We start from the raw sequence: 20,802 nt of genomic DNA on the forward strand, positions 1-20,802 counted from the left end.
AGAAAATATGTTATCCAGTTTGTAGGAATATAATTAATATTTTTCTAGGGAATATAAAAAGCACATCCTACACCATCCTTGGACTTCGAAGCATCGAAGCATATTGCCACAGATTCCTCGAAGCTTGCAAGTATTGAGTATAATAAGTTAATGTTAATGTGAAAATTATCGCTGTATAAAGGTTTTACAATATTTATATTTAGAAACAATGAATTGTAATTATAAAGATATAACAAAGTTGAGCTGGGATCATATAAATCACTAAGGATATCTTGATAAGATTAAAGTGCGATACACAGTAGTGAAGAATGTTTCTTCGACCAATATTTATTTGTCAGATCTTGCTCATTTAATACTACTATATTTGAATATAGATTACTGTTGGTTCTGAATACTTTAAGAAGAAATTGATCTGCAAGGAACTGCCTTCTGTGATTTAAATGAGGCTCAATAGCTTCTACATGAAGAGGTTCGACTGAAGTTGTTTTCATGGCACCAAGACATACAAGTAGGACTGAGTTCTGCAAGATATCTATTTTGTTTATAATCTGTGAACTAGCAGAGCCGTACATCAAGATACATCCATAATCCAATATGGACCTGATATAGGCACGATAGAATAGTAAGGCGGTTTCAATGCCAGCTACCCACCAAGTCTTAGTAACCATTTTTTAAAAATTTAAGCCCTTTATACATCGGTCTAACATGTAAGTATTATGCATTTTCCATGTCAATTTCCTATCAAGTATCATGCCAAGATATTTGACGGAGTCTTTAATGGAAAAATTATATGAACCTAGGACAATGTGACTTAATTTAGGTATGTTGTGTCTACTGAAAATACAAACTTCAGACTTGGAGTAGGAAATCTAAAAACCATTTAATGTTAACCATTTATGAACAACAGCAAAGATGTCTTTGAGAGGAGCCATAGTGGTATTAAATTTCTTATTTTCAGTATATATGCAGAGGTCATCTGCATACTGTACAATTTTAAACGGAATATGATTAAAACTTAATTGATGTAAATCAGCAGTGTACAAATTAAAGAGAAAAGGGCTTAAAACTGAGCCTTGTGGAAGTCCGTTATTGTTATTTCTTGGACCTACAATTGTGTTACCAAAATTTCTTAAAAATATTTTTCTATTAGTATAGAATTTAATAATCATGTTGACTACCTGATTTGGAATATGAAATAATTTCAGTATCTTATCTCTTAAAATGGGGAGGCATGTATTATCATACGCACTTTATACGTCTATAAAAAGCGCAGAAAGGTAATTGTTTCTGCCAAAATTATTGTTTATGTCTACCACAAGAGTAATAAGAGCATCTAGAAAACCAACCCCTTTTTTAAAAGAGAATTGATTTTGACAAGCTAATTTATTATAAGTTATCCACCATTCTAGTCTTACTTTGATAATTCTTTCCAAAGTCTTCAAAACACACGACATCAAAGAGATTGGCCTATATGATTGTACCAAGTTGGGATCTTTATCTTTTTTAAGAATATCATTAAAAATATCGTGTAATACGTTTATCGCTATATTTGGAAGTTTTTTAAGCATAGGATATTTAATATCATCGTAGTTCGGAGCGGTGTTGGACCTATTAGTTAGCGCAAAATCAAGTTCTTCCCGTGTAAATGGATTAAGAAGAAAGTGACTTGAAGTTATAAAATTATTTTGAATTTCTATAGCAGTATTAACTGATAAATGTGCTATTTTGTCAAAAAATTCTTTAATCAATTCATCATCAAAAAGATTAATACTTGGAGTATCCTTCCTTTGTATTTTCCTTGCTTCATTCCAAACATTTTTAATAGGCATATTTTAGTTTTAGAACTTTTTTTTGTTTTAACGATTACTTCCTGACACCGTACGTAATAAGCGAAACTAGAGTTAGTTTTATGTTTTTAAAGCATCTTTCCTGTCAGAAACAACTTCTTATATGTCGAAATGGATTAAGAAGATACATTATTAATACTTTTCGTTAGGAAGTCATATTTCTCTGAGGTAGACAAGGTGTCCGAATAATTAAGAAAATTTTGTTCAATCAGATAAGAATATTGGGTCCAATTAGCTTTATTAACATTCCATTTGGACTTTGGAAGAATGTATTCATTACGAAAATTAACAGAAGAAAGATTCATTTGAACTACATAATGATTCGATCCCAATGTGTCATCTAAGACGTCCCAAGTAATTTCTTTTGCTAAATCAGGAGAGCACAACGTAATATCAACACTAAATTGTATCACATCCTTGCGGGTCTGACACGTTGCTTTGCCATTATTAAGAGCAACTAAATCAAGTGTATCAATGGAAATAATAAGTTGGTGCCCAATGCCATTATTTTTAAGTGAACCCCACAAGCTGTTATGCGCATTCATATCACCACCTATAATGCAAGGAAAATTGAATTGTTCCAATATTTTACACCAATCTGTGGAAGTCGATCGAATATCTGGAGGTCTATAAATTAAAGCAAAATTAATGTCAGAGTTATTTTATTTTAAAGTGATTCCACACACAAGAATATCGTCATTACAATTTCGTTTAATACAAATTTCTTCAAAACGATGAATTGATTTTATAAGCATAGCCACTCCCGCGTAACCGTCATATCGGTCGCGACGAACAATCTTATAACCCTTAAAATTATATTGTTTATGGGGTTTAAATCATGTCTCACTCAACAAGTTAACATCAATATCATTTTCATTTAAAAAATGTATTAAACTGTTTTTGTTGACGACAGCAGATCTACAATTCCATTGCATGATTTTAAATCTATTTAAGACAGAGAAAATTATGTAACCTTTTTTGTACCCTCCAATACAGAAGTAATTTCATGATTTATTATTTCATTATCTAAAGATTTCAAATCGTCCAATGTGTGTATATTTTTTAAAAAACTAATTACAAAGTTAGTCATAGCTCGAGCAATATCTTGGTTCTCCATTTCTCCACTGTGAGAAGCGGAACGGGGTGGATTAGCAGGTAGAGGTTGAGATGGTCCAAATCTAAAATTAAACATGGGAGGTGGCTGAACAGAGATAGAAGATGCAGCAGGAGAAGAATTGACTCTCCTCTTTTTTTTAGGAACTGAGTAATTGTTCGAATTTTGACGAAAAGTTGGAGTCAATATTAAGACAACTAAATGTCAACAGAAAGCTAAGAAATTAAGTAACAACACTACCTTTTGAGCTCGTTGCTTGAAAGAACGTTCTTGAGCAGCTTACGTTACAGGGAAAGATCAGAAGGTAAAAGAGACAGAGTAGATATTCTCAGAATATATGGACCTCATTTTGGCAACTATAAGTGGTCCGCTGTCAGACTGCACAAGGAATGATAGGTGATAGAGAAAAGTAGAAGAGTACTGAAAAGATTAACTGGTTTAGGCTAGTAGTGATTCTTTCATCCCATTCGTCTAGTACTTTTCTCATTATATATTCAGAATATTTGTTGTATAATAATGGTGATAGTATGCAGCCCTGTCTAGTTCATTTCTTCCACGATTGCTGTAACAGGTTAACGACTAAAAAGAAGAGTTTATACCAATAATGGCCTACATTGTTGAAATTAGAGCTCATACGAAACTAACGCAAAGTCTTTTAGAAAAAACGAAAAAAGAATTGTAAAATAACAAACAAAACATTGAGTTTAAGATTACAGAACAAACATATGAGACACAAATGAAAAACTAAAGAAACAAACAAGCTGATCAAGGAGAGAATTTAACAGAACTAACACGTACATCAAATTACTGATAAAAAAGTAGAAAAAATTTCAAGTGTATAATTACCAGCTAGAAGAATATCAATGGTAATACCAACAATATAGTCAAACACTCTCAAGAATAAGAAAAATTAAGAAACCTGATACCCAGGAACCGACTGAAGGAGAATGTCACATAGTCACATACACAATCATATAGAAAACAGTAAGAATATGAAAAGGTGTTCATTCATCCTAAATTTATTATTTAAGAGCAAAACATTTAGCTATCTATCTTGATATAGACAGAGCTGAATTTTATTTTCTTCAACCGTTAGTATTCTGAATTTAAAACAAGGTTAATATTAAATTATATGGTAAACAAATGAATATCTAGCACATTAAACAGGATTTAAGGGAAGTGACTTTCTAAGTTGTAGCTTATTATTAATATGATAAAATTTTATCCCACGGGTAAATTATCATACGTAATGGGATATTTTATACAAACCTATTCAAGAGATGATAATTTGGATGTGGAGTTATAAAGTTAAATTGGGAAGTTAAATAAAATGTGGCAACATAAACGGGAAGATATGAATTATAACGTGCTGTATAAAGTTATGAAAATGGGACAGAGCTTCTGCATAAGTTCTGTAAGTGGAAATATCTACAAAGTCGTTACAAGATTTTACATTATGATTATAGGAGTTTGAAACTATTTCAAAATGCATGACTATTAAATATTTATAGCTTTTTCACTAAATACATTAATAAAATAACAAGAATAATATAAGATTTTTTCACCATCACGATACAGCTAAATGTCTTAGTTTTTCAACAACAAATTTTTATTTAATCTCGCCCATCAATAATAAACCGCGATGTTAATGTTTGATAAAACCTCATGTCGATTAGAAAAAGTGCTTGAAATGCGTGGTAGCGTTTAAATTTTACTACCGGGAGATAATTTTGAGAACCAATGCATTTGAACGAAATTGAATATATACATTAAAGCGACGAAATATTAGTTCTTCTTAGCCTTACTTCAAACATAAAGGACTAAAAGGAAAATATCTAATTTAATAAAAGGCTACGATGACACGTCACACGAAAACACAGTTTGTCACACGTGTTTGAAAACGCAGTTAAGCAATCATATTTTGTTTTTATACTATACGGTTCATTTATTGCTAATTCATTTTACACATTGATGATTCAAATATCCTTACTCGAAAATTTTACTACTTTATCAGTAATTATTAATTTGGATAGTGTAATTTTAGGGTAATATTTATTAAGCAAAATAATTTATTACTTTGTATGTACTTGGTTTTCATTCAAGAAGTTTATTATTTTAAGAAATTTCATTTTTAATTCTTTTAAAAGTTTGTTCATCCTATAATTTTCAAAGTAAAGTCGAGCCTAAGTGTTAAAGTTTTGGATACACCGTCGTAATGAAAATTAATTCAAAGAACCAAAGATTCAAAATTATTTAAATAATTATTCCGAAATTAAAATGAATTTTCACGAATCAATAAATCAATGATTTTAAGTAATTATTATTGTCTATTTTTGTTTTATTCCTTGATATGATTTGCAGTTTACATATACTACATCAAAAGTACAACAAACTTGCTCCTGTATGTAGGTTTAGTCCCGTGAATGGGTGTACTCCCGTTATTGGGTTTACTTCCGAATTAAAAAATTATTGAGGAAGGATATGAATAACTTACTCACTCCCATTTACTATAAAAATTAGAAGAGTCAGTACAACTTAGGAGAAGACACGATAAAATAGAACAGAGTCAAGAACAATTAGAGGAAAACACGACAAAATTGGAGCGAGTCAGAAAAAATTGGAGGGAATCAGAAAACATTTAAGCGATTCATAAAAAATTGAAAGGAGATACGCAAAAACATTACATAGAAGAAAAAAAGGCAATTTTAGGAGAGCAGCTTGAAAGTATAGAAGGACTAAGAAAGCAAAACGAAACTCAAAAATTACTCAGAAATCCAAACAAAACGTGCAAAGAGTTGAGCTAAGAATAGGAACTGTAAGGATGGAGGGGAAAATATTTTAAATGATTCGGCCTCAATCTTAAACAGATGGGTTGAGTTATTCGACGTAAAATTAAATGACGATTATATCAATAAAGCAAATAATACCTTAGCAGATCAAAATTATTGAAATCAATTCAACCCAAACGAAAGACCATCTACCATTAAAGAAATAGCTTAAGTTATTAATAAGCTTAAGAATAATAAATCACCAGGAACTGATCAAATTTGCAGTGAGCTCTACAAGAATGGTGGCGACTCCCTGCTACAGACACTGCATAAACGTTTACATTTTGTCTGATAAAATGAGACCATGTCCTGTGAATAGTCTTAAGGCGTGATATGCTTGTTACAAAAAAGGCGTCCAGTTCTAGTGTGACAACTGCAGAGGTATATCATTGTTAACGACTTCTTACAAAATACTAGCAATAACCTTCTCTACCTAAGGATACCAGTTCAATAGAAATTCGTTCAATCTGACTGACACTCGAAAAAACATTAAAATTTAACATTGAAACCCATCAGATATGTCGACTTTATGGCTGCATACGAGAGTACAGAGTACAAAAACAATCAATGTGTGAGTTTGGTATACCAAAAAAACTTATCCGATTAACCAGAATGACAGTGTCTAACTTAAACAAGAATTAAAGAAATAACAAGAGGATACCCTGGCGTGCCTTTTTTAATATTGCCTTAGAAACGGCAGTCCGAAACACACATTTTAGAGACGGCGATACTGTTTAAAAATGATCAATACAAATTTTAACATACGCTGATAACATTGACATAATAGGACTTAGGAAGCGAGATGTTGAGCAATATTTGAGCAATATGAAGAGTCACTAACATCACTACCATAAAAATTGTTTTAAATTTAATGATAGTAACAGCAAATAATGTGGTGAGTGAAGTTTACATGTTCTGACATTTTTTTGTTTTTTAAATATTCGTTTTGTTATTAGCGTTGTTTGCTTGGAAAATAATTTACAGACCTCTTAGTACAGTAAGTTGTTGATTTCAGTATAATCCAACCAATCTCATTTAACTTTTTACCCGCTATTTATTTTTCAGAAGGAGGCAATAGTTAATGGTCTTGTGATTTGTTTTGACTCTTCGTTACATCGAATAGAAGATGATTCGAAAGCTTCATTTATTAATTTAAGTAGATTTTTTATATAATACATGGCGCATGGCGTGTGCTAAGTATCTGGCAATAATGTAATGTCGGTTACAAAATTCTCAGTTTCATCCTTACTTTGGGATGATTTTAAATTTATATTTTCTTCTTTTATTTTATCTTCACAATCGGAATTGCTTGGTTTTCCTGCTGATATTTTTGCAGAATAGTTACAACTGATGTTTCTGGAGCTTAAACAGGTGAAATTTGTGAAAATAAAGACGATTGTTGTAATTGCTCTCCATCTTTAGTTAAGAAATTTTCCAATGTTGTTTTCAATTGTTTTGCCACTTTATATCGATCTGTTTTTAGTTTATTTTTTGACACCAACTTAAATTTTTATAGGAACTGATTTTAAAGACTATGTACTAAAAAGAAAGAAGAAAATAATCTTCAATTAAATTTATTTTACTTAATATCACAATTACAATTTATGGTATTTTATAGTATATATTATTTTTATTAAATAATGCAATACTTTTTAAAAAAACTTACATCTGTTTTAATAATTCGAAGATATTAATTAGTTCAATTACTTCTTCTTAAGAGGGCCTTGACGGTCTTTGGCTTAGCTGCCTTTGGTTTTTTCGTAGGACTGCCTTTATTTGATTTTTTCGCATTGGTTGGTGTTTTTACTTTCGCCTCAGTAAAAGTCGGAACTGAGGATGAAGATGATGCAGTTTTAGGAGCTGACTTCTTGTCAACTTTGTTTTTCTCTGTCTTTGATGCTGCTTCTTTAGCCGTCACTTTCTTTACAGATTTTGCATTTTCGCTGATAGCAGGACGTTTGGCAACAGTGGCAGTTTTTTTTTAGTTTAGTTATTCCTTTAGCTTGCATTTTTCTTCCGAACTGTGCTTTGTAGATCCATAACACGATGAGATAGATGTTAACTTGAAGATCCTGGCGCTCTTTTTGCCTTTGTTTACACCAACTATCCAGTAGCAACCGTAGGTAGCTTATAAATATTTTTGATGAACGGTGCAACTTATTCTACTTTTCCAGCGATATATTTCTTGATAGGCCCAGAAATAACCAAAGAAGAAGTGATCCACGCAGTAAAATCTCAGAAAGATGAAAAAGCCACCGGTCCAGACAATATCAATGTCGAAATACTAAAACTAATTGCAGATAACGAAAGTAAAAGCCTAGACTTAATAACAGCACTATTCAATAAGATATATGATACAGGTAAAATACCAACAGACTGGCTAAAATCAACATTCGTAGCATTACCAAAAAAATCTAATTCCTCACAATGCGATGAATATCGAAAATTAAGCTTGATGTCTTATGTCCTTAAAACTTTTCTCAGAATTATCCTTACACGAATTTAAAAGAAATGCGAGTTCCAAATGAGTGACACTCAGTTCGGATTTCGAAATGGATTGGGAGCACGAGAGGCTCGTTTTGCTTTAAATCTGTTAACGCAACAATGCAAAGACATGAATGTAGATGTATATATGCATGTTTGAATGACTATCGAAAAGCATTTTACTGCGTTAACAATTAAAAGATGATCGAAATTCTGAGAACAACTGGAGTTGACGAACAAGACTTGCGAATTATCTTAGAACTATACTGGCACCAAACGGCAACAATTGAAATAGAGCACACAACATCCGAAATATACAAATCTGACGAGGAGTGAGACAGAGTTGCGTCTTATCACCGCTACTGTTTAATTTGTATTCGGAGTTTATATTCAGAGAAGCATTAGACAAGGTCCAAGGCGAAATTAAGATTAACGGAATCAGCATAGACAACATCAGATATGCTGATGATACCGTCTTAATAGCAAGCAACGCATAAGAACTACAAAATATAATAAATGCGGTAGTTCACCACAGCGAAATGTTCGATATACATCTAAACGTTTCCAAAACTAAAACTTTAGTATTTTCAAAGACACCAATAAACGTACATTGTATGCCAAGGGTCAAATAATAGAACAGGTAAATTCCATAAAATATTTGGGAGCAAATATCAATAGTCAGTGTAATCTAAAAAAAGAAATCCTATCAAGAATCTAACAAGCAAGGAAAGCATTCATGAGCATGAAAACATTTTTTACAAAATCAGATCTTAGTCTGCAGCTTAGAATCCCAATGATCAGATGTTACGTTTTTTCTGTCTTACTGTATGGCTGTAAAAGTTGGACAATAGACTCTAAAATAGATGCCTTTGAGATGTACATATATATACAGACGAATGTTGAGAATTCCATGGATACAAAGAGTTACTAATGTCGAGGACTTCGCCGCATGTGTAAACAAAAAGAATTACTAAAAATAATTAAAAAGAGGAAAATGCAATACTTGGGTCATGTGTTGAGAGGCAAAAGATACGAATTACTACTATAAGTTATACTGGAAGGACAAGTACAGAGCAAAAGATCAGTAGAAAGACGCCAGAACTCGTGACTGAAAGACCTGAGGAGCTGGTTCGACCGCTAATCCGCAGAAATCTTTCACGCAGTATTTTCCAAAACTTCAAAATTGCCATTTGGATCGCCAACCTTCGAAAGGAGACGGCGCCATGAGAAGAAGAGATTTCTTGATAGCTTGAAGATAGAAACCACCTCTTTTTGGATTTTTTTACTTCTCTTCATTTTTGGGTGGTAAAGGTGTTTGTGGCGTTCCAGATTCAGACGTAGCCTAAGTGGCTGATTATTATTTTTCTATATTTAGGAATAAAAAGTAAAGTAAAGTTCGTGTAACCTTCTGGCTAAGGTCTAGTGTTAGGGTTTTCAGGTCGCGCAAGCGCCCCTAACATGACTTAACGACTACTTTCGTAGCCGGGACCGACGGCTTTACGTGCCCTCCGAAGCACGGTGGCAGCTCAGATAAATTAGATATTGAAAATTTTGTCGGTGCCGGGATTTGAACCCGGGCCCTCTAGCTTGTTAAGCCAGTAACATAGCCGCTGAGATATTTAGGAATAATTTCACAAAGTATCAACTTAAATCCAAAACAATCTATTTGCAATCAAGTCTAGGCCTTAATTCTTAATTGCACAATTTTCAATCAAAAATCACATAACATACAATACGTAACATCTAGAAGACTAATTTAAATAGCTATGATTGACTTTTAAACTCGATATGCGCGAGACTCTATGGCATTTACACATATCAACATCGACACATGCGAGTGTGAATGCATAAGCACGGGAACGCTCGTCCACACTTGTCGACTTCATCAAACAACGATTCGGCATAATTAATTATAAAAATTAAAAATCTTATTTTCGGGCCTCAAAAATTACGGGCCTCAGGCACGTACCTAGGTTTTTAGGCTTTAGTCCGCCCCTGCAATGAGACAGGTCTACCTAGTTACTAACGAAGTCAAACCAAATACATGTTGGTTACTGAGGATCCTGTAGCAAATGAGGAACGGGAAACAGTTTTTGGAAGTCATATCATTGACTGTATTGACAGCTTCACATACCTTGGCTCGCTAGTGACTACTGCCCAGAAAACAGGCAAGGAAATTAAAAGACAAATAAACCTTACAAATAGGACATACGAAGAAATCTGAAAACAATTACTTAAAAAACATCTAAAGAACTAAAATTATTTTATATAAGACACTGCTGAGGCCGCTCTTTACATATGGGGCAGAAATATGGACTCTAATGCAGAAGAATAAAATACTTTTGAGAATATTTGAGCGTAAAATACTCAGCAAAATATTTGGAGCTATGAACGACCTAGATCAGTGACTTATTATTATACCAACTCTTTAATGAACTAGACCTCTACGTTCATTAAAACACAGCTACTTTGGTGGACTGTACACATAATACAAATAGCAGAAAACAGGATTGTTAAAAATATAACCACATAAACACCTGTTTTTATCTGCAAATTTCGCTTTATCTTTGTATTTAATATTATTAGGGCATTCTGCTACGTTATTTGTATAAGATGTATCACTTCTCTTCATTTCATAATTACTCTTGAAGCTCTAAAATATGTTAAAAACACCTGCAATAGACATATTTTAATTCTGTCAGATTGCCTTTTAGTTTTGCAGAGCATAAAAAACATTGAATTGCCCTCAACATTTAGCAACCCCTACATATTTGAAATAAAAGATTGATTGTATCATTTATCATCGACTGCAGTCAACATAAAATTCATTTGGGTCAAAGCACATATTGGTCTCAAACATAATAAATATGTAGATCATTTGGCTAAAATGAGTGTAACAACTGGCTCTACGTTGAAATACATGCTTAATACATCAGATGTTACTACGATTTTCAAAAAAAAAATCAGCAACTTAGATGGAAAGAGCAATGGAAACATTACTGTTCTACAAACCATTAAAGGTATACCTCTTTACAACCAACTATACCTCAAACAACCTGGTTGAAGAATTTCAAAGCTCCTCGTAAATATATTACTACTATAAATCGAATACGCTTTGGACATGCATGCTACCCATGCCATATATATAAAATTAAAGTCATCGATGATGATAGTTGCAAACATTGCGGTAAGCTAGGTGACCTCGATCACATCTTCTTTGAATATCCTAAATTTATTCAGCATTCAAACTCCCTGTATATAAAATAAACTAAATGCAATACATACGCTCCATATAATATACTGTCCTTGTTAGCCATAGGTTCTGTAACAATATATAATTTAATTATAGAATTTTTGTCAGACACATGCATAGCTTTATAAATCTGGTACTCGTTCATGAAAATTTTCAAGAGCGTGTATAGGGTTAGACTTCTACCCTTTGTTTATCCTATATGTAAAAATACCTTATCCGTGGTCCAGTATTGTTTGTCTGTTAAAATAAATCTCTTGACGGACCCCTAGACGAGAAGCGAGTGTCCTTGTATTTTCCTTTGACGTGTTCTTCTATTAATCATTCGTCTATTTCGTTTTAGGGATATCGCTGTGCATTTGTCTGGGAGAAATAATCTGTACTTACGTGTATATACCTTCTTAAGGAATATATTATAACCTTTCGAGACTGGCTGAATGACGAAAGTCTATGCCACAAAAAAATTGCTCAAAATGATTCATGGTCTAAAACAATTATTTTTTTATTGGCAAAGTGTGCCTGCCTCAGTGGATGATAGCATCTTGGTATAAGAAGAAGTTGCGGTTGGGAGTATTTGGGACACTTACGTTTCTTGAGATGTTTAAGACCATACCTTCTGAATTTAAATATCGTACTCTTAAAAGATCTGTATTGACGAGCTAGACGCTTCGTTGACTTTCCTACTTGGTGTTTTACTTTTCTTACCTAACTCAATGACCTTGCGGTTAATACACGTGATCTCATGTGTTTATACGTCCATGCGTGGTCTACACATTTTGGGAGATTCAAACATGGTATGTATGGTTAAAATATTTTTTTTCTGGAATATTTAAATGATTTCAACTTTGGATACTTGCCCAAACAACTTGTAGATATTTTTTCTTATTTCTAATATCTACGACCTATTAAAGCAAAAACGTCAAAATAAATAAATCTTAAATGACAGTAAACAAAGTAAACACACTTTGTTTCTAATGGCAACTTGATATTAAATTGCTTTTGTTAAAATTAAAGCCAATGAATTTTGTTCCAAAACGTTTAGGGTTACAACAGGACGTTACTTTAAATGTTCTTATAATTTAATCAAGAATTAGGTCCTTATTATCGATTTCACCCAAGTAGTGCAGATGTTTGGGTACAACTCTACAACTGCGTTTATTTCTGACTTGATAAGAATAAAACGGTTTTTTTTTCACTACAGCTTTTTATTGTATTATTGTATAGCTATTAGTCGTCTTGTGCTGCTTAATTTACGAGCTCGATAATTTGATTGAATCATATTTTTTAATGTTTATTTCATCGTTGATTTTCTGTTTAGGACCCCAAACTTTTTGAGGTCGACATCGGCGAGAGTCTTAAATTACTGGGAATATGTTTTGTGTTAAGTTACAATGCCTGTTCGTCCACTCACCGTAAAATATAATGTGAACATAATGCTTAATATTTCTGTGAAATATATCGTATACTAACGACTATGACATTCATCTGAATGGATTTATCAATCGACAATGAATCGTTTTCTTGGCTTTAAAAATCGTAGAATAACCAGACCTCATCGTAGAAAAACCACTTTAAAATGACCGTATAACGATTTGGTGCCTTATATTAATTATTAGCTTATTGTGACCTTACTTCGTGGACATTAAGTGAAATTATATAAAAATCAAATTTTAACTTCAGAGAATACTGCTGTCTAAGAAACATCAAATTTTATTTAATGGTCGAACATAATGGACCACTTAACACCCAACGAGAGAATCCTTTAGTTGCTCTAATAAAATTTTGTAAACCGAGTCATTTCCCGTATTACGGATTCTTGTTCCCATCTCTGTTTCCTATTTTATAATTATTGCCGGTTTATGCTGAAACAAGGCCTTTTATGAAAAACTTACCGGAAATTATTAATGAAGCCCTGAAAATTGTTTGACCTATTTCAGAAGAATTCAGCAGTCTATTGTTACAAACATGCTTTATATGCAGTCTTGCTAAGCGTTTTATGTACTACCTGAACCGCAATGCCTAGCACATTTACCACATTTTTATCACAGAAAAACTTAAAATTCGCGTTACATAAAATGTGAATTAAATTTGTTATGTTTAATTAAGCTTGAGTTTACAGCGTCTGTTCTTTTACCGCGTAGTGTATTTTAACCGACATATATTCAGAGCATCAGTTGTAATCTCGTTTTACAGCTCTTGTATGTTATTTTTAATATAGTTTTCCATTATTAACTGTGACTAAATGACAGCAAATAAAAAATTCGGCATACTTAATTAAAAAAATATTTGATGTGTTAAGGTGAATTGTTTTATTTTTATATTTTGTATTATATTATTGTGTTCAAAGAAAAAATAAGTATGCACCTCTTAAAAACATCAAATGGAGTTAGCAGAAACGTCTCATTCTTGCAAATTAGCTAAAGACGCCTATCGCAGAACTCGTAGGAAACCTTTTTGATGTCGTGAAACTCAAAGCTTTCCATTTCGTTGTTGTTAATGAAGGAATTTTCACCCAGCCAGGTAATTTGCCATTTTAAAAATTCTCTAAGGTCGCGCTAAGTAAACGTGTTACAAAAGAGAACGTTATTTAAGAAAAGCAAAGTTAAAAATAACCATGCAGAAATGTACTAGAAACATTCAGGGATAGAAACATTTAACAGATTATTGACTAAATATTTATTTTGGTAATATTGTCTATAGTAATAACTATCCAAAATATAAATAAATTATGTTAAAATTCTTATTCGTCAATTTAAAACAAAATATTGCCGTCAAGGGTCTTTCAACTACAATAAAACGAATAGAAATCGAACGACTACACTTAATTTGATTTAAAGGATTATTAAATATATCATCATACACTGACAGATACCCGGATTATCATTTAAATTATAACACAATTAATAAAAATGGGATATTGAAATCATTATACATGTATAATTAAAAAATTATTAGGCATATTAGAAACAACAAACAGTTTAGAAAGACCCTGAAGAACTATAAGAAACGATTATAAAACAATAATTCTGCTTTATATACAGGTTTATAAAATTTTGTAGACAAGATGGCTACGAAAATTATTCCGGTTGGGCTAAGTCCGATGCCTTTGAAAAACAAGTTGCACAATGCACAATCTTTGCTTGAGCTGGAAATACACTCTGATTTAAAAGCTCAGCTTAGAGAATTGCATATTACAAAAGCTAGAGAAATTCAATTAAATAATAAGAAGAGCGTAACTATCTACGTCTCAATGCCAAAATTGAAACAAATCCAAAAACTTCAAACTAGGCTAGTACGAGAATTGGAAAAGAAGTTCAGCGGCAAATTTACAAAGCGTAGTATTTGTAGGTGAACGCAAAATTTTACCTAAACCAATAAGAAAAACGCGTACTGCCAACAAACAAAAGGAGTAAGGTCTCGCACATTGACTTCAGTTTATGATGCTATCTTAGAAGATCTTGTATTCCCTGAAGAAATAATTGTAAGCCAGAGGATTCGTGTAAGATTAGATAGATCACAAATCATTAAAGTTTATTTGGACCAAAAATCAACAAACTACTATTAAACATAAGGTTGAAACAATTAAAAAGGGAATGAGTAGAATAGTAGAATATCAAGGATACGCAATTTATAATTTAAAAATAATAAAAATATTTAAGATAACTACAACTAAGCAGAAAATGAGCGCACGAGAGTTCCTATTATATTGAGACCCGCCAATGAACACGACATCTCATATAAAATGCATAGATTAAGTATAATCCAAGTTTAATGCAAATATATTGTAAACACAAATGTCAGAGCGTTTTTTTTTTAAATATAATAGTTGGTTTTTTCCTGCCTTTGAAAGTGTACTCCAAGCCATACACTTTGAAAAATATTGCCGATAAAAAGTGAAATCTAGTAAGAAACTTTTTTAGTCAAACTACCATAAAAGAAAAAAATATAATTGGTATTTAAAATAGTACGTCACGCTTTTACAATGCGGCTCGCAAGAAAACAAACGCTTAAAATTAGCAGGACTAGCAGGTACATTTAAAATTTGGCTAGATTATATATTTAGTGGAGATAGATCACTGGAATTTCTCAAAAATTGTAAAATACCATGTTATAATTCTATTGCCATATAGGTCTCAACGATTATCACTTCACATGATGAATCATTAAATTTGGCAAAGATCATTCTTGAAGATCATGTGGATGTAGAAGTTGTGGAAGCACAGGACTCGATCGTTCACCGACGCTTTCTTGAGCTGTTGCGAAATAACCAATTTCCATTAATTAAAGGTCCATAATTAAGTGTGTGTTTATTTACTGAATGTTTGTCTTTTTTGTTTACATGTTGTTTCCATATAGTTCTATATTCATTTATTTTCTCTTTAATTAAGTAGAAATTAATTTCTTGTCTTACTTCTTTATTTCGCTATTTATTAAAGTTTGTAAAGATTTTAACTCTTCTCAGAAACCTCATTTTTGCTAACTGAATTCTCTAGTTACTTTTTTAGGTCCAATAACAGAAGCTAGTAGTAGAGATCTTAACCTAGCTGCCAGTTACCTGCAAAGTGCTCTGAATAGATTCAAAAGTTGGTGCATGAAGTGGAAAATTGCCCTAAACCCCGAAAAGACACAGGCCGTCATGTACAGACACCGGAGAAGTAGACACCGGACAGGGAGATCACCATTGCTAACACCCCTGTAGAATGGACAAACGAGGCTAAATACCTCGGAGTGATATAAGACAGAAAGCTTACTTTCACTGAACATGTAAAGCAAGCAGTCTACAAAGCAAAAGCTCTAAGCAGTCAACTCTCTTCACTAATAGGTAGAAAGAGCAAACTTCGATTCAAAACAAAAATCAGAGTAGCTAACAGCATAATACTAGCCTCACTAACATATGCATCTGCCGCATGTGGACACACATGCAATAGCAATAGAAAGAAAATCCAAATAACCCAAAACTGGATGATCAGAAAGGCATTAACTATACCAAAATATGTACCGCTAAGATACGTATTTGGAGACTCTGGCCAGAAAAAAATCCTAAGGATAATGGACGAAAGAGCCTATGATATATACAACGGACTTAGAAACCACCCCAGAACAGGATTCTAAGAGAGATGACAGATTAAGACATCAACACAAGAACGGTGTCCAGACGGCGGAAACTAATTGGATATAGGGAAGAAGAATAAAATGAAGAAATGAGATAGCCACAGACGAGTCAAACTATAATAGTCACAGATGGTTGGCTGGATGAGTTTGGATGGCTGAAGCAATTTGGTCACAGTCTGGTGAGACTAAAACGATAGTATATAAGACCAATATACACCGGGGTGTGTGAGGGCAATATACACCTGGAAATGCACACCCCAACACACGCACACATAGTATTAGTTAAGAGTAGTCAAAAGAAAAACAAAACCCAAAAAAAAAGATGAATCGGGAGTGAAACGGGAGTGAATCGGTGAAATCATTACATATGTCAGATATGAGTAAGAAAGAGATATAAGATATATTTTCTGTCTTTCTCTCTCAAAAATAAAAATGTTCCTTTTGTATAGATATGTAATATTATATATATTAAATATATGATATTATATATATATATAATATAATATAATATAATATAATATAATATAATATAATATAATATAATATAATATAATATAATATAATATAATATATATTAATATTATTATTTATGTGATATATTTTGTATTTTTTAGTAAATGTTCATAATTATTTTATTAGATTTCAAAATAATAATTACAATAAATCACTGTATGACCGAGAACTCTCAATTTTGAAATACGTTAGTGCCATGTCTAACTGGCAAAATTTTTACGTGTTTGGTTCATGCGCTGGTATATGTGAGTTCGAATCCCAATATGAATTTCCTTTTTTATTTTTGAAATATTTAAAAACCTCACGTTAATCTTATTAAATATATGCAATATATTTAATGTAATATACGCAAAAATGCTAAATTTTAAAATAAAATGAAAATTTACATAATCCGAGTTGTTGGTTTTTTATTTTTATCTGTCACAAACATTTTTTGAATTTATACTTCTATACGCGCGTTCGACGTTAGAAATTTGTACGGGAGTGAATTGGCAAAATCATTATATATGTAAAATATAGGTAAGAGAGAAACAGAAGATATATTTTCTCTCTCTTTCTCTCTCGAGAATAAAAATATTCCTTTTGTAAATATATTTAATATTTATTAATATTATTATCATGGTAAATTAAACATATGCGTAAGGAAGTTATGTATATTGTCATTTGTAAATACTTATAAATATTGCATTTTAATTTGTATTGTATTATTATATTGAATTATGTTGCAGTGTATTGTATTTTTATATTAATACCACAATAAACAATTAATTTTACTGCATAGTATGTGTAAAAAAATTTTTTTACATCCAACTCCTTTTATACATATATGAAAATATAAAAAATATAAATTAAAATGTTGATTCTATTCTTCATTTACTATACTCCTATTACAGGTCAAATGTTTATATACAGCAAACGATGCATCATACACCTATATACCTAATTATTTTTCTCTTTCTGCTCTCTCTTACCTACAGCATTACATATGTAATGATTGTGTAGATTAGCTCCCATATAAATTTGTAACGGCGAACGCGTGTATAGAAGTATAACTTCTACCGGCAGTCCCACTGGACTGTCACACCCGTTTTTTTCTGTACATACTTTTAATTGCTTTAGATAAAAGGTGTATTGCTTGTATGCTCTTAAGCAGGTATGCTCTTTTTTACTTTCAAATAGTTTACGTCTATCGACCCGTTTAAAAATCCAGGTCAACTTTGCAATCCATGTCTCTACCTTTCTTAAGACTTGCGCTTTGTGTGGAAATAATCTAACGAACTGAATTGACTCACTTGTTTCAGTGAATGATCAGCAAGTACTCTTGTTGTTCTTGTTGTTCTTGTAATGTAGTATATTATACACTTATATTAAGGATTTTCTCAGTTTAACACCAATAACTACAGCTACATTTACAGATGATAAGACAATATTATTATGTCTTGATATTTCCACAAAAAAATTATAGAAATCCTGTGGTATTTTTATGGCGGTAAATACATAATCATAAGTATGATAAATAAAATAATCATAACCAAGCCAGTATTAATTCGGAACAATGACAAAGTAATATCATATTTTAAATAAACTTTACATTAATTAAGCAAAAGTAAGTAATCAACTTTATCTAGAAGCTGTGTCTATAACCCATTATTGTTCAATGTATACACTATTTCAAAAAAGTTTTATTATTCTTAAAATGGTTAATCGGCTGCAATGACATTTAATAATGTCATTGCAGCCTAAGTTAATTTTTTATAGCTCATTTAGTAAATCTAATCTAAATTTTGGTAACTTTCTATTTATGTAACATTTAGTACAAATATCGGCGAATAGTTTTAGATATTTAAGTTGTTTTTTAGTAAAAAATCGCTTTTTTTAGATGAAAGTTTCTTTCTTAAATGCCAATATAATGCCAAACTATACTGTATTAAATAAATTATAGCAAAAAAAAGTTAGTTATTATTTCGCAACTTAAAATATTGAAAAATGAAAGTAGATCTTAATGGTGAGTAGAGCATACATTTTGCTACTTTAAGGTCGAAGAGTATAAACCATTAGCGGAGTTCTAAACTGAACATGTACACACATATACACCCAGATGTTTTTCTGATGTTCTATTATTAAATATATAGGCCATTTCATGTGCGGTACGCAAGAATGTGACGTTTGTGTTTCTAACTTGGTTGAAAATCGTGACAACAATTTGTTTTTAATGCTAGAGTCAAGTTGGATTCTTAATACTGATGATGATAACTCAATTGTTTTTCATCAACAGATGTTGTCAAGTCAAGTTTATTAAAACATGCAAGTATCTCTATGCAGCAAATATCCCGAATGTCTATATTAAACGATAACACGACTCCATAATTATGTAGAACTATTTACATTACATCAAGTTGTAGAGTGGGAGTTAACAAAGAAATGTAGGACCACAAGTTTTGTTATGTTTGATTCAAAGTTTGCGTTAACTGTTTTAAAAAATCCCGTAATTACTTATACAAACATTCTCGTTACATTTTTATCAATACAAAATTACCCAAAGTTGTTAAAAAATATATAGTTGAATACGGATAAGGATGCGAAAAGGGTTACATAGGCCAGTTGGCTAAATAAAAGTGATCTACATGCAAGTAAGTTAAAACATCAATATTTAGATATTGAACGGTACTCGTTTCTGCTATCAAAATAAACATTTTTATATCAAAATTCTTTAAGTATTTTACTGTATAAATATGTAAAGAAATATTTATACATACATACATATTTATGTTTAGAGACTAAAACTTAGAGAATCAGTACTACTTTGTGGTTAGGAAGTGAGCAATCACTATACATAATGATGTAAATAAATATCTGATACAAACTTTATAAAAAAAAAACAACTACCACTTCTTCAAAGTCATACCCCCTTATAGGTAAAAAGAAATAAAATAAGACTTACAATCTGTTTAATTCTACCACCAACGACCGGTTTCGCATATTACAATTTGCTATGCATCTTCAGGTCTTACGGTACCTGGTAAATTAAATGATGTCGGTACAACAATTATTAATTAGTGATTTGGAAATCAGGTGAAACCATCGTTTAATTTACCAGGTAATATAAGACCTAAAGGTGCACAGCAAATTGTAGTATGAGAAACCGGTCGTTGGTGGTATAATTAAATTGTGAGTAAGTCTTATTTTATTTTTTTTACTCATTTGAAATGGACTCACACAAGCCACACATTCAAGATTTCATACCCCCTTCTTATATCTAAGTAGATAAAATCGTAAAACAAATCAAAGCGTTTGGAGATCTTTAGGGAGTAAGAGAAAAATTTAATATGGAATGGACGACTATGGAGAACAAATGTATTTAATTTTGGCTCCACCTGTCTACCCCTGCGTTATATTAACCATTACTGCGTTACAGCTCTAAGTGATGACTTTAGGATGACTTCAGAAATTCTGGCATTAATGGAAGAGAGGAGAAAAGCCAAAGGAAGAAATGAGCCAAAAGATCAAGAACTACAAAGTAGAATTAAAATAGAGATAAAAAAGGCCAGGGAAAAGTGGTTAACAGATCAATGCATAGAAATAGAAGAGTATCACAGAAAATATGACAGTTTTAATATGCATAAAAAAATAAAAGAACTAATAAATACCAAAAAG

At 31.7% G+C, this 20,802-nt stretch overlaps 1 protein-coding gene and 1 pseudogene across 5 annotated transcripts in view; one reads left to right on the plus strand and one right to left on the minus strand.

Annotated features, from left to right (window-relative positions):
* The window catches only part of LOC140439400 (uncharacterized), a 743,908-nt gene that overhangs the window by 424,315 nt on the left and 298,791 nt on the right, over positions 1-20,802 (minus strand). The window lies entirely within an intron of this gene.
* LOC140432463 (small ribosomal subunit protein eS7-like) lies at positions 14,588-15,233 on the plus strand (annotated as a pseudogene).

This window comes from Diabrotica undecimpunctata, chromosome 1, assembly GCF_040954645.1.
Source record: "Diabrotica undecimpunctata isolate CICGRU chromosome 1, icDiaUnde3, whole genome shotgun sequence".
NCBI classification, from domain to species: Eukaryota; Metazoa; Arthropoda; class Insecta; order Coleoptera; family Chrysomelidae; genus Diabrotica; species Diabrotica undecimpunctata.